The sequence below is a fragment of the Schistocerca americana genome, chromosome 1 (genome assembly GCF_021461395.2).
Source record: "Schistocerca americana isolate TAMUIC-IGC-003095 chromosome 1, iqSchAmer2.1, whole genome shotgun sequence".
NCBI lineage: Eukaryota > Metazoa > Arthropoda > Insecta > Orthoptera > Acrididae > Schistocerca > Schistocerca americana.
In genome coordinates, this window is record NC_060119.1 from 179,539,809 (window position 1) to 179,556,424 (window position 16,616).

The window sequence follows — 16,616 nt, forward strand, 5'->3', positions numbered from 1 at the left end:
AACAGAGTGAGTTAAAGCAAATGTTATTTGTCCAATAATAATTTTCCTATTGAAACGGTTATTTAAAGTGCTGTTACCAACTTCAAACTTTAGGCTGAGTCTTATAAAGTAAATGATCACGTTGTTGTCTGTAGTAAATTCTAAAAAGGAGGGTCAGTTCCTTGCAATTTTGTCAACATTGTGTTTCGTTGTAGTAAAAGTGAGAAAGCTGCAGTTGTGAAACGTTACATTCTCATGTATGCCAAGTGTTTGTCTCTCTTGTGTGCATATTAACAGTATAAAGACCACTCAGTTTGTGTAAACCCTGAAAGTGATAGTGTTTTTCTGTACCTGTTATAATTTTGAAAATAGTTCCTGCTGCTCTAACTGTTAGCTTCAATCTTAAAACATATGTGTGTTAGAGTTCATTGCACTCGCGTGTTGCTAAGTCTAGGTTGTGTCTGTTGTGTTGTCCATTATAGTTACTTATACCTACTTTCATAAACGAGAATGTTAATCTTTCTCTTGCCTAATTAGGCTGGCGACCGTTTCCCTTATTCTATAAACAGTATAGCTAGGCAAAATTTTGTTTGTCACTATTCCAATATTAACGTAATTCTGACTTTCATTTCCGATAAGCCACTTCCATTAGGAACAATACGGTCAACTTAACAAAATTCCTCTCAGAGGGTAACACTGCTCTGTTGCTTTGTGCCATAGTTACTTTTACAAAATTGTTTTATGTTACAACCTGCTTCTGGCATTGAGGTTATGGTACTGTAGTTAGCAGACGGGGAGTGTTATACGTAGCGACCGTGACAGGACGTTGTTCAGTTTGCACCTACAGACGAAAAAAAATTATAAGTAGTTAGCATTTTACAAACATTGAGTGAACATAAAACGTCCAGCGGCACGAACCTGTACATTACTTGACAGAACTAGTAGTGAAAGTTCAGTTTAAATTAAAAATAAAAGGTATCAGTACTTAATAATAGCTAAAATGGACAGGAAATTAGAAATAAATTTAGACGCGCGAGAGCAGAATGCAACCGAGAGCAGTTCAGGCAGCACACCAACAGATGGCATGACGCGCGAGTTAAATTACGTACGTTATCACGCAGACATCAATAAACAGATCGAAGCTATGTGTGTAGCGCGTACTAAGCAAGACAATGTAGCCGATGTTGTCGAAGACAGTGGCTATGCTGATGAATCGAGGGATATGTTTGAATCACCAAAACCAGAAAGGGGTGTAGGATCTGAACACGAAAAGGCAGTAGAATCTAAAAGTGAAAAGACATTAAATCTGACTGACTTGCTTAAAATACTGTCTGCACAAAATGACAATATTAAGGCACAAATTGCAGCGCAAAATGACAATATCAATGACAATATTAAGGCACAAATTGCAGCGCAAAATGACAATATCAATGACAATATTAAGGCACAAATCGCAGCACACAGTGACAATATTAATGCACAAATCGCAGCACTAGGGCAACAAAATGTAGAACAAAGACAGCTAATTGCAGCACAGGGTAGTGATATTAGTAAACAGATTGAGAAAGTTGATGTAAAAGTAGACATTGTGAGTAATGAAATTAAAAACCTCAAAAGCGAAATTACTGTCATCAATGGCAATATTGCCAACATACAAGGACAAATTGATGACATTAACGAAAGATTTGACTCTGAAGTAATTAAAATTCAAGATCAAATTGAACCCTTAGTCTGTACTAAGGTTGACGAAAAGGTATTCGGTATTAAATCCGAAATACAAACTGAATGTAACGCGGAATTTGCACAGATTAAACAATCTGTAACAGAAACAAGCAGAGCTCTAACCAAACAGATTCTTACTTGCGAAAAGAAGTGTGAACATAACACTTCACAAATCCAAGGCAAAGTGTATGACTTGGAAAGGAAAATACAAACCGGACCTACACATTTTACTGAAAGAATGCCTCTCAGTAAAATATTAGAGGGCGAGGAAAAATTCGACCCAGCGAAGAGACATAACGGCTGGCACCCCCTAGACTTTGTAAAGAATTGCGAAAGAAATTTTCCTGAATATTTGTCTGATCAGGAAAAAATTAATGTTGTAATTAGTGCACTAACGGGAGAAGCAAAAAGATGGGGGTTGAATCTGGATACTAACCAGATGTATTTTGAAACGTTTAAACAAAAATTTATTGACGAATACTGGTCAGAACAAAAACAAGACCAGTTGTGGCGTGAATTTCTAATGGCCAGGTTGTATGACATCAGAGGTAGGCAAACCATGAAAGAATTCTGCGAATCATGGTACAGAAAACTGATACATTTGAAGGCTAGAAGAACTGAAGCTGAGATCGTTTGGGTTCTTTGGCAGAAACTGCCTGAGGATTCGAAACGATATGTTGGGAGTACACACAGTAGTTTTTCTGCGTTCTTGGAAAGGGTAGAAGATGAAGATCACTGGCGAAGAAATCGCGAGTACCGTCCCCATAATAACAATAATTATTTGCGAGAAAGTAATGACCAAAATGAACAACCTGAAAACGAAAGATATCGTGTAAACACGATTCAAAGAGGTCGGGCGAGAGGCAGGGGAAATTACACTACGAGCGGTAGAGGATACATGACGCGGAATTTCCAAAATAGAGAAGAAATGGAAAACTGAAAACCGCGTGTGTTACGGGCCGAATTCACGCGGAAACTGGTTTTGGGCCCAAAGAAAAGATGCCAAATATTAGATTCGAGAAGGAAAGATGTAAACTATGGGGCAGGAAGGTTAAGGGCGCGCCTATAGCAGACGGGCGCGGAGTGATACATAGTGGCGTTCACAGTGCGAAGTCACGTGACCGTTCGTGCTCGGGCCAGCCGTTGCCGAAGCAGCGTACATTGCACTTGGCAGCAGACACAAATGGCAGACGTCGGAACAAGATGGCTGCCGTAGAGAGAGACAGAAGAGGCGGGATCGGACACTTCCGATGGCCGGTTTCAGTAGTAGATGAATGTAGAGATGAAAATAAAGTTAATATGTCATATGATAATGATAACTCGGTATCGGAATCGTGTGAAAAGACTTTTTTAAAGAATGAAAGGGAGCCAGAAAAGGCGAGTGGAAAGGAGAACATTTGTACTGTTAATGATGTGTATGAAGTAAAAGACGTAAATGTGGGGGAGGTTGTGGTGAATAAAGAGGAAAAGGAGGTAGAATATGCCACGCAAAAGACGTGTGCACAATTAATAATAGGCAAAAATGAGGTAGAGGAGGACGTTAGTAATCATGACATTATAAGCAGTGCAGACGAAATTGTTGTTAATGGAAAGGTGTTCTGTGATTATAATGCAGAAGAGTCTAGTAGGAATTTCGCACGATTACCTGAAAATGACAGCATGGAAGAAAATGAAATGAAAGTTATCGAAGTACATGACGATTATACTAAGTATGAAGTTAAGGCTGAAATCGTTCAAAGTGATAAAACAGAAGTGTCTGACTGCCCAAACGATGTGCATTGTGTAGAAAATGAGTCGGAAAACGAAGTGACTGAAACATCTAGTGATAATCTGCCTCACTGCCTAAAAGTTGCTTTCCTCCTGGAATCTGACGACAAAAATGAAATCAGTGATAGTTCAGATAATGAAGGGTATATGAATACAGATAAGAATGAATATACCAACTTTCCCTATTGTTCAAAAGTCGAGTACTTAAGTAATTCTGATGGTGAGGAAAAGAGTAGTGATGACTCCAGTGAAGATGAATTCTCAGGTGTAAATGAAAGTGAATATACTTTTACTGAAAGAGGGTATGAGAAAATTAGTGACATTTTTCCAAAGCAAGATACAGGAAGTAGAACTGGGCCAAAACCGAATGAATTATTTAGTAATGTAACACAGGGGCATAATTTGCAGGAACCTCCAGATGATACTATACTGGGGCAAGCCTTAACAAATGTTTTGAAAGAGTGTGAATCACAGGAACAAAAAGAACCTCATGATAACACTATATTGGGGCAAGTTTTAACTAATGTTTTGAGTAAGTGTGAGACACAGGAACAAAAAGAACCACCTGATGAAACAAAACGTTGGCAAGATCTGAATAGGTTAGTGAAAGATGTAGAAAATAGGAGGCCTAAAAAGCCACCAGACTTAGTAACTGTTTTATGAACCATAAAAGACTTGTTAATAAAGAGACTGGAGGCAGGGTGCTGTATTTGTATATATGTTGTTAATATAATGCATGACTTTATTATTATTATTATTATATCTGAGTGTTACCTGAAAGTAGATTGTTGTTTTGTTGATCTTGAGGCCTGTTGGAGGTTCTTGCTTATTTATTATAGTGTACTGTTTAACTTTGCTTAGGAAATGTTTATTTTCAATTGAACACTTACTGTTGCCAGTCTAATTATGATGAGAGGGTCATGTAGTGTGAGAAACATGAAAACTTTATGAATAAATATGCTTATGGTAACTTAATGAAAGTGCAAAGAACTCTTCAAGATAATAATTAATTTCTAATATACTTAAAATTTAGAAAGGGCTTATGTTTGCAGTATGTGGTTTACTTAAAGATACATGTCCTCAGAAGAGGGTTATTAACCCTCAGGGGGCAATGCACTCTTTGCATTGTCAGGTGCCTGACGAGCACCAGGGACCCGAGTCGTTGCTAGCACTACTTCCATTTCTTTTCGTGCTGCCAACCTTCCTCTTCATCATTCAGAACTTTTACTATCTTCTTTCCTTCTTCTCTATCAGAGTGTATTGAATAGTGTGGCAATGGTGTAAGATATTGTGTATTGTTTGTGGACAAGTAAATGGAAAAATAATATGGGTACACTAGAAAATGGCAAAGAATAATGAAAATATAGTGGGTACTGTAAAGGAAAAATGAAATTAAAAAGTAATTGGAAAGAGAAATATGGATGAGAAAAGGTAAGAATATTGAAAAGAAAAGGTAAATGAATGCCATAATATAATTAAATGTAAAGGTTTTTGAAAAAGAAAGGGGCAAATATGGTGTTGAAAAACTGTATATGTGTTTAAAACTGAGGAGATGAACCTGGCTAAGGTATGTGTAAAGTAGATGTGAGGTATGTGTCTAGTGCCAGCAAAAGAGTTGGCAGAAATCACTTGCAATAGGATATGAAATTATTGTCCTGATCTTGATGTATGTAATGACCTAACTGTGTGTGGAAAAGCAATGATAAAGGAGTAGTAAGAAATACTTTATCCTAACTTGATCCTGAATATGACATTTAATTCTTTCTTGATTAATGTATATGTTACCTGATTGTGTCAATTGAAAAGAAATGGTTTTGTTACCAGTGTCTAATTGCTGTTTCAAAGTTACAGGTTTCATGTTTTATACCACTAATGCAAATTTTACCAAAAGTGTGTCAGAATGATAAAAAACCTGGAAATGATGACAATAAACTGCTCAAAAATATGTTGATGGGCAGTAAAACAAGACAAAATAATAAAAATGCTGTGGTCCTGATGCTAAGGACTACAAAATATACGATGTGAGCAGTAACCAAAGGACTTGCCATTGTGGGGCAAGGAGCTGATAAGTGGTCATGAACTGCCAAACCTAGAGGATGGGGCAGTGTGTCAATTTAAAAATGTGTTTTTTTGTGTATTCTTAATCTAAATTGTGTTTTTGTGTCTAAATGTGTATGTAAAAAGACTGCTAAACCAATAATGGGTAGAATGTGTAACATGGACTGCTAGTGCTGAGGCAAGCAGTGAATTAAGTTAGGTTTTTTAGAGCAATATGTTATAAACTGACTATTCTTATTGAAGTCAGTGAAAAGTTATTATAAAATGTATAAGGAATCTTATTTAAATGGATGTAGATGTTTTTGATACTAGGTTTTTTGAAATAACGTAAAGTTTTGGACACCCTTGTTTTGAAACACAGCAGTAATGATTAAAGATAGGCTCTGAATATGTTAGTGTGTTTATGTGTAACAAATATTTTGGACTGCTATTAATGAAGAGCAGCTTTAAAGTTAATTATTTTGAAACAACCTTGCAAAGTTACTTTGGTATTTAAGGAGTCAGTTGGAAAAGGTTTCTCATAGTTGTTTGTATAAATAATTGTGCTTATCCGGATGCAAACTGAAATTTTCAATATTTCATTAATTGCTGAAACTTGTAAAATATACTGTGATCATTAATATGCTTGTGTGTCTGTGAAATTTTACATTCCTCTATAATTATTGAGAGACAAAATTCTGTTTTGCTAACTTAGAATGTCCTGTGTTATTGTATATGTGTTTAAATTTTTTTCATATTATTTAAAGGCTTTTCCTATTCTACTTATATGTAGATGAGTTTGTGTACTGATTGCCTATTAATTGAACTGTGTGTGTATGAAAAGAACATGCTTAAAGATATCTTGTGTAATGGTGCAAAATTAGTTTCCTTAAACCAGTGTGAAATTGAAAATTGCTTTAGATATTTTACTTTGAAAATATTTTGGAAGAAATACATGCAATTTCTTAGTGTATATACTGTATATTTGTAATGTGTGTGTGTGTGTTTTTTTTTCTCCCAACTGAAGTTGGATGGAATAAATTTTTTTTTTTTGCAGCCAGCACCACTTAGGTGTTATGGATGTTTCCTTGAAGTATCCCTGATGGGAAACTTCAACGAAACATGGGGCATGTGTAACACCACAGCTCTTATGCTGTATGGATTCATTTTGCTTTATTTAATGTTACATTGTTGATCGCCTGTGAATGTGTTCAAATCGATAGTATAAAATTGTGTATTCTTTTCTTTGTCCAACCTTTGATGTCGTGATTTGATTCTATGCAAAGTAATGTATCTGTAATTTAAATTCTTTGTCCCATTTGGAGGGAACAAAACTTACTGTATATGATTGTAATTTTGTGTGAATAATTTTTGTAGAAGTGTCAATATGTGAAAATGTTCTGTTTTATTTAATGTATTTGTTTGCTGTTATGTAAATTGCTGATCCTCACTTAGGGCTCTTAGTTATTCTGTATGTAAACGATGTAGTGGTTCCCCTCGGGAACGGAACTGTGTAGCGCGCGCAAATTGTGGTTGGCCTAGGTGGAAAAGGTGGAACTGATAGTCAGTCGGAGACGAGCAGTAGTCGGAGACGAGCAGTAGTCGGAGACGAGCCACCAGTCGGAAAGGAGCTACCAGTCTGTGCACTGTCAATGTAAAGGTGCATATCATGCTGATTCAGAGAGAGGCTTTTCCTGCTTCTTTCCCATGCCTCGGATGGGTGGATAAATAGCTGGATCTATTCTGGAATTTGTATGAATCATCGCCATGAAGATACGATAAAGTCCGGCAATTCTACCTGTAATTCCACCTACCAACATGCAGTTGCCACCACATTGCGCAATCACTGTAACGTAATACTATATTGATGTACAGTGAAGGATCAGCCTAATGGATGTGTTAGTGTGCTGAAATATAAGGTAATTCATATCGGAATTTATTTAACTACCTTGATTTTACTCCTCATCATAACACCTCTCAGGGTCCTCTCCGTTTGAAGGAAAGTGATTACCGAGTGTCCTTACTGAAAGTACGTTGAAGCCTAGAGCTTTGTTAAATAATGCCTCTTGAACTTATTAGAAAGATAGTTAAAGCTAATGTGGTAACAGAGTGAGTTAAAGCAAATGTTATTTGTCCAATAATAATTTTCCTATTGAAACGGTTATTTAAAGTGCTGTTACCAACTTCAAACTTTAGGCTGAGTCTTATAAAGTAAATGATCACGTTGTTGTCTGTAGTAAATTCTAAAAAGGAGGGTCAGTTCCTTGCAATTTTGTCAACATTGTGTTTCGTTGTAGTAAAAGTGAGAAAGCTGCAGTTGTGAAACGTTACATTCTCATGTATGCCAAGTGTTTGTCTCTCTTGTGTGCATATTAACAGTATAAAGACCACTCAGTTTGTGTAAACCCTGAAAGTGATAGTGTTTTTCTGTACCTGTTATAATTTTGAAAATAGTTCCTGCTGCTCTAACTGTTAGCTTCAATCTTAAAACATATGTGTGTTAGAGTTCATTGCACTCGCGTGTTGCTAAGTCTAGGTTGTGTCTGTTGTGTTGTCCATTATAGTTACTTATACCTACTTTCATAAACGAGAATGTTAATCTTTCTCTTGCCTAATTAGGCTGGCGACCGTTTCCCTTATTCTATAAACAGTATAGCTAGGCAAAATTTTGTTTGTCACTATTCCAATATTAACGTAATTCTGACTTTCATTTCCGATAAGCCACTTCCATTAGGAACAATACGGTCAACTTAACAAAATTCCTCTCAGAGGGTAACACTGCTCTGTTGCTTTGTGCCATAGTTACTTTTACAAAATTGTTTTATGTTACAACCTGCTTCTGGCATTGAGGTTATGGTACTGTAGTTAGCAGACGGGGAGTGTTATAAACCTACCTTTATTTTTTCTCGTTGTGGAAAATACTTTTGTGGAAACTGTGTTTGTTCCCTATACCTGGGCTGTTTACTTGTGCCCGTCATCGGCGGACACATCTCACGGCTTATATAGCTGCCTTCTATCGCCTACGGTTAATACTGTGGATTCATTTTTTTGAATTACGTAAGTTAAATACCCCATTTTATGGGTTCCTGATTTTTCAGCCAATTGATGGTATTGTTTCATTAAAAAACCAACCGGCCAATTCCTCCGCCATATTTTTGGATACAGCGGATGGGATGGACCTCCCCGTCCTGCCATTGAGAACAAATATTTTACAGAATGGTGAGCTGTGGAGAATGGAGCAAGTAAAATTATGCAGGGGCCGTTTTACTGTTCGACCTCTATTGATTTCAGTACAAAATACGATACTTTAATATCAGCACGACCGTAAGAGATACACAGCTACACTGAGTAGCAGTCGACAGCGTACGTCAACATTGAATTATTGCTCGCCAGTGAGCCTTTACTCTTTATTCATGGACCTACTGACGCCTCGTCGATACGTCGACAACCTTAAATCCTTAATGCTCACTCCACCAACAGCTCTCTTCAGACCAAAACTATAACTGGAATTTGTAATAGGAGAAAGCTCCATGTGTTAGACGAAGTGAAAGATTATTCGCATACGACTTGGTAAAAAAATACGACGATGAAAAATAGTTCGAAATGATGCATCGTTGATTATTTAAAGAGAGGACTGTTAATGTCAAGTGTGTATGTCTGCTGTGAGAATAACTGCGAAGAGCGCTTGTGACTTACGGTGCTATGTTTGTGCTGCTATAGAGTGTGAAACTAATGGAAGGGCGAAGGTGAAACGCACATCAGACAAGATAGTCCTGTTGGATAGCATTATCGGAGCCAGCTAACGCAATGTTTCCGTCCGCTGGACTGATCACCATGAACAGAGCTTTCACGTCATGAGAACTCGTGGAAATGTTTGAGATACATCCCACAGTCACTGTCAAGTGATCAATAATATTATGACACTGTCCGATAATTTCCCCATTATCTGTGGTTACTTCTAGCTCACTTGTTTCAAAATCAAACCTCCAGAAACGTCTATTCATTGGTGATAATTCGTAAAGTAACATAGTGAGAGTAATAATCACACGATTAAACATGTTATAATAGGTAGCATTAACGCATATGCAGTGATATTTTCACAAATACCTGTTTAAGGCTCATTGACAAGGGTCCTAAAGAGTACTCATGTTTTGTCTGAGAGTCCCTTCAGCACACCGACGAACACATTGTTGTAATGGCTGTCTTGTTGAAAGAGACCTGCTTTTAGCGAGGCCACCACAAACACCTCTCAGAACTGTTACCTCGAGAATCACTGACCAACAACTTTCTTCTACGACGCAAGTCATCCCCACCGCGTTAATCCCACGACGTCTTCGACCCAAGGACAGTCGCAAACGTTTCCTTCATTTCCTACTCAGTTGCTACTGGTTTAAGTGTGAGTAGGTGTGACAAAAGCTACAATTGACTAGACAGCCATAAAATCGTTGAGTAGTCTACATCTGTATCTACATCCATATCTACATTGTGCAAACCACTGTGAAGTACTGCGTACTTAGCATTATGCCAGATGGTTAGGTTGGAGTTGGGGGCTGAACAATGTTTTCGATTTTTCTCTTAATACTGGTTTTTGGAACTTTATAAGAGACTTTCGGGGGATAATTGGCGTTATTTTTAAGAGTCTGCCATTTCAGCTTTTTCAACATTTCCGTAACATTGTTCTGTGCGTCAGATAAATTTGTGACTGGTCATGTGTTCTCATTTGTATACGCTCAATACGCCGCATCTGTGCAGAATTCTAAGACAGGACGTATAAGTGATATTTAAGCTATGCCTTTTCCCAGTATGCTACCAATGAACCGAAACCTACACGTGCCTTACCTACGGCAGCCAACGTGATCATCCATTTCTTAGTCCTTCAAATTCTTAAACCAAGATATTTATTTGAGTTGACTGTTTCCAATAACGAGACTGTGAAGGCAAGGGCAACCTGCCCATTCGTCACTCTTTTACAGCTGATTTTAATGTGAGCACATCTCAGGACATGAGACTCTGTCGAGTGCAGTTAATGTGCAACGCTGGTATCAAGCACATTTTTTGTGCAAAACCACATTAACCGAAAGGGGAGCCGATGGCTGCCGACTAAAGTGATACTTTCAGACGCTCAGGTAAAAATATGAGAGCATGCTGAAAAGTAAAGCCTCCGAATTTTTTACGTGAAATCTCTTACAGGTTTTTGAATAAAACAAATGTTATTAACATTCTACATCTTTATCCTTCATATTTACATGTTTATTTCTCCACGTAGTCAGCCTGGATATGAACACATTTCTCCCAACCTGACGCCAGTTTGTTGATACGGTCACTGTAGAATGTCTGACTTTGTTGACGGAGCCTCAATCTCATCTCTCCTTTCACCGCCTCATCACTGTCAAAATAAAATCGTCGAAGGTATGCTTTCCTAGCAGATTGAGGCAAGTCAGGACCGTGTGGAGGATGATCGATGACAGTGAAGCCAAGGTGTCGGATTGTTGCAGCTGTCACAGTGCTCATGTGTGGTCTGGCATTGTCGTGGTGAAGCAAAGGGTGCTCTGTGTGCGGAAAAACTCGTCAAATTCGAAACTCCATTACAGCACGCTGTTTCTCGAGCGCCAGCATAGGCACCCTTACACACTGCCCTGTTACACGCCACATTTCGGAGCCCTCTAAGAGCAGAGGATTTCAACTTGCATGAGTAAAGCACTAAAATCTACCGAGTAATATGTATGACGTGTTATAAATTAACCGATATTGAGAAGAGAATAAAAAATTCAGAGAAATTACTTTTAAGCACTCCATCATATAACATCCAGTGGGAACAGAATAGGGTAGCCGGTAAACTCCGAGAAAGTAAGAAGTCTCAAAGAACAGTAACAGTTTTTGTGATGGCTTCATAATAGATTATATCCGAACAATTTAACAGAATAAAGGAAAAATGGTATCCTAGAAGGTACAGGGGAGGATAGGCCGAAGAAACGACAGGGCCTGCTCGCGCACTAGATGAGATTCTTTCTGTAGTCTGTCTCATGTCGCTCAGAGCTGATCGGCAGAAATTTCTGCATTTACATTCGGCCACTGCTCATCATTAGCTGAATGACAGGCGCCGCCAAATAGCTTCAGAACAGCCGAGCCCGGCGAAATGGACAATCAGGGCTATCTGCCGCACCAGACTACAAAGCCCTCTCTCTGACGTCTGCCCGGCGGCGATAGACACCAGAACGACGAAAACTCCAAGCTCGAGAAACGCTTGTAATGTATTAATGCAACTGTTGCAAAGGAAGAAAAGAAATAATTAACGTAAAATAAATCTCTCATCCAGACCAAGCGACATTCAGTAGTGAATTCATGTCGTTTGGAGAACGTGGTTCGCTATTAGCAAGTTCCCTTCATTTAACTAACATGCTCCAAAATGTACATATAGCGCTCAGACACCATTAAAGCAGCTGACATGACAGGAGGACCACTACATGATTTCGACGTCCAACACGATGTGCGCTGAAGCTCCACCACATTGCCCTGCAGGGGGCCAGAGCGCCGTGCTTTCGCCGGTGGATCTACGGCTCGGGGATTCCCCCTGGCGGCTGACGACTCCAGCGCCGCGTAGCGGCTGGGGGAGTCCCGCGCCGCGCCGCACTGTAACAATATTTGCTGTGCTCACGCGCTCAGCACAGATTTAAGATCCCGGACTACGGCTGCCCCCACCCCCGCATCTTCCTATACACCCCCACGATTTCCTGAGACGGGGGCCCGGATACCCCGCGGGCTAGGAAGCGGGGGAGCCGAAAGAGTGGCCCCGCCGCGCTGTTTTAATTGCAGATGACGTTTTAATTAGGCCCGTCCCGGCAGAGACTGTTTCTGCCGCCAGCCGCGAAAGTCGTGTGGCAAAACTGATGCCGCAAGGCTGTCTGATGTAGCCTTCACCCGCCACGGCAGTTACCGAAACCTCGTGCCACATTTCTTGTCGATATTCGCCAGAATAAGTCAACAATTTAAACATAAAAAAGTGTTCCCAGATTGACTCTTTTGCTCTGAAACGGAGTGTGCTACTTTTTTCAGGAACAATCCCTTAGTAACTGGCTAAAAAGAGGACAGTGCTCACACGTCAACAGCGATTTCGTCCAGATTTATATTATATGAAGGGATGGTCCAGAAATGAAAGTGAAAAAAGAGGGAGTTCCAGATATCCAAGCCTTACGAAAAAATAGCATTTTTGGGCGGATCGGGCTAGGCATGAGCCATTTACGTTAGCGTTGTTCTTAAACAGTGACTGCTGCAGCGGAAAGAGTAGAGAACGATAGTGAAAGGATCGTGGGGTCGAATCTCTATGCTGAAACTTCTGAGCCATTTCTGTTAGCGTTGTTCTTAAACAGTGACTGCTACAGCGGAAAGAGTAGAGAACGCTAGAGCAAGGATCGTGGGGTCGAATCCTATGCTGAAACCTCTTTTTTTTTAACTTTTAAGTTGCTTACATTGCAAATAACCTGGAAAGGAACTAAATAACCCAATCTTATACACCAAAATATGTTATAACCCTTTCTGGAAAATTATTGCCAACAGTATATGTATGCCTACAAGAGAATACTTGCAGTGTAAAATCGTTCTCCGGAAATGCGGCCTGCTAGTGCAACCCGCGATGTCTAATGTATTCTTAAGGTATAGAACTTGAGCAAAAATCTTCAACGCTGCCCTTACGTCATCCACAGAGAAAAAAAATAGCATTCTGAGGAGACTGCATCAAAATACTTCCATTATACATTACCAAGTACCCTAGCCAATATTTGGTTAAATGGTGCGTTATGCGTTGTTTACTGCCAAACTGTGCCATGTGAACGAACGTTTTACAATTGTAAACCAAGTTTCTTTTTTTATAGAAACTTTAAACAAGATATGTAATTGCAAAATGTGGCGTTTGAAATGTGTGCAAGATGAGGAGAATATTACAGCTTCCCCCGCTTTTACGATGAATATCACCCCAGCGCGTGTAAATGGTCACCTGTAAAAAAATAATAGTATCTAATTTTATGTACGAAGTTCTAGTATTTGCCTCATAATCTCTCCCTGGAAATTTGTTTCCAATTGATGATTTTCCTCTGCCTTTTGTCTTTAAGCGGTTTATGAGATTGTTAATAAATGCAATAAACTGAACGTTATTTTGGATTATTTGTAGTGTACGTAACGTAAAAACTGAAAAATAAATTTCCACATATGGACACGATCCCACGTCCCTCGGATTACCGGTCGAAACTCTTTACGTTGAACCAACCGCCGCATAGGAGCTTCACTCTCACAAACTGGGCACGCCTCACTCGTCCCGCTCCAAAAATTTTGTATCATTTTTTCTAAATGCCTGGCTGTCTGAAACTTCCACTTCAGTCGTTTTAATTTCTGGCTAAGCACTACATATACCATAAATTGTGAGAAATCAGTGATAACGAGTGGGCGTGGACCCCTTTCAAGCCTTTTGTCCGCAATATTCTTTGTTACACTTGTGCTAGACCAGCAGGGTAAGCAGTAGAACTTCTGTGAAATTTTCAAAGTAGGAGAGAGATACATGGAAATGTGAAGCTGTACGGACGGGACGCGTGTAGTGACAACATACCGTCTATGAAGTCTTGACTACAGAGTTTGTCCAACAATATTTGAACTTTTCAGGTGAAGATAGCAGTACGGTATGCTCACACGACGAGTACGTATCTGCAGCCGTCGCCATGGGAACATCGTATAGATAACAGAGACAGTTGCCTATAATGCCGTCAATGTCAATCGAATGGTGATACGGTGGACTCAGGACCACAGTGTGGCAAAGTGAGAAACCACTGGTCTGGATGTGGTGAATGGATGGATGACAATAGCTGAAATCCGGGCAGAGATTAAAGGCAGACAACACAGTAAGGAAAACATTGATCTCAGCTAGAGTGACATCTAGAAATGCCATACGCCGTTTATCGCTGACATGCATCACAAACAACAGAGGTCGCATGATACAGAAACAGAGACCACTCAGATATTGATTGGAATTATGAAGTGTTCGATAACGAGTTTCGTTATTCTTTGTGATGGTCAGACTGACGCCAGCGTCTCCTTAGGCGAGCTGGTGAAAGGTCCCCTCCGAAGCAACGGTTCTTGAGACCCTCCAACTCCTGGATTCGTGGTACAGTGAGATACTGGACACGCCAACAACACTGATTTCGTAATTGCTGAAGGGAGGTTGAATGCACACGATTAAAATTTAAGGACGTAATAGCACTACCTATTTGTAGCTGAAGTAATGAAAAAGCCATTAAAAACCATTGCATTTACAGCCACGGGCTGGTGGACATTAGTGAGACGACACGCCTGTCAGATTAACATACATGTTAGGGGATTGTGAGACGAGGCTGCCTGTGCTCAGCGGAAAACTTCGCCACACAACAGTAATGACGCTAGCAGGATGGTCGATGTCACCTCACACACGCTATGCCAGCCTCTTGTCATGGTCAGTGTGCCTAGTGGCCACGATTTAACTAAACAAATGCATCTCGGAGCGGTATAAATACACGATATTCAAAAAAGTGTCTAATACTTTGACAGGTGGTAGTACTCATCGGGAAACGAAAAATAAGTCCAATAAACATGGGTCCGGAAACGCATACTTTCTGAGGTAAGTCCAATAAACATGGGTTCGGAAATGCATACTCTCTGCGATAAACAGGTGTTCACAGAAACTGTTTAACGTGGCGTCCAATCACGGCAATGCGCCCCTCTACACTCCAGCACAAAAAATGACGCACCCTTTGCAGCATACTCCGTTGTTGTTTTACCTGACGGCGCGCATTGAGGACGCAAGCCTGTAGTGTCGGCACATCGTTGATTGGCGTGGCACAGACCAATTCCTTCAAGTGCCGACATAACTGAAAGTCTCAGGAACGAGCAGGCCAAGATGTGCCCCCTCTGGCTCCCTCCTCGCCCCCTCCCCAACCATTCCAGCGGTCCTGAAATGTTTGCGTCAGATGTTCGCGCACATCGTGACGAAAGTGTCCTGGTGCGCCATCATGTATAAACGACATTTGTATTCGTTGCTGTAATGGCACAGCCTCCAGCAAGATAGGCAACACGTTAATGAGAAAGACCAGACAATGCGCCCAGTTAACCTTTAGTGGTAGCACATATGGCCTTATTAATCTATCGTCAAATATGTCCGTGCATGTGTTTATTTAGAATCGGTGTTGATGCCCTCTTTTCTGAATTGCTTGAGGATTTACATCTGGCCATACATGCTGATTAAGCAAATTCACAACACCACCTCTTGTGATCCCTCACTCATCGGTAAATAAAATCTTGGATGTGACAGTGGACCCGCGGCACCTTTCTGCAACAGCCATTGACAGAACCGCCATCTGACATGATGATCCTGTGGTGTCATGGTCTGAACGCGCTGTAGATGATTTGGGCACAGTAAATGTTTGTAAAGTACCCCCCCCCCCCCCCCCCCCAGAAAAAAGAGTGAGACTCTCCCTCTGCTGCTGCTGTCATGCTACACTTGTCCCAGGGGTTTCTTCCACCGAATATAGCACACTTCACATCAGGCGTGCGGACTGTGCGGGGTGTTCGACCGTCGGTCTTACGAGGTGCAAGGGTAATTGTGTCGCTCAAACGCTGCAAAAGTCTGCCAAACAACTTTTCTGAGGGCACTTTACGCTGTGGATATTTTTCAGCGTAGAGGGCACCAGCTCACAGGCTAGGCCCATTTACTAAGCAACAGCAGAATATCAAATCCGCCATATCACCTGTCGAGTAGTAAGCTTCCATCGTTAACAAGTGGCGGAAGAGAGAAAATGTAAATGTACTACACCCAAACAGCTCAATAACAGCAGACACTTAAGAGAATCCGTGTCTGGGAGAAGGTAAAGCACCATGAAACGTACCCATGGTTGACAGTACTGTACAATAAGACACACAAACACAACGAAAACTAACGTAGCCTACAACACGACTCGAACCTCAGAACTGAGTGCAAACCACTTAATGGTATGTGAGTAAGACATCATAATACTCTGCCGACACATTTGACGGAGCGCAAATGCAACGACTGTGCTAATATCTGGAACTAAGCGGTGCATAGCCATTGCTATACA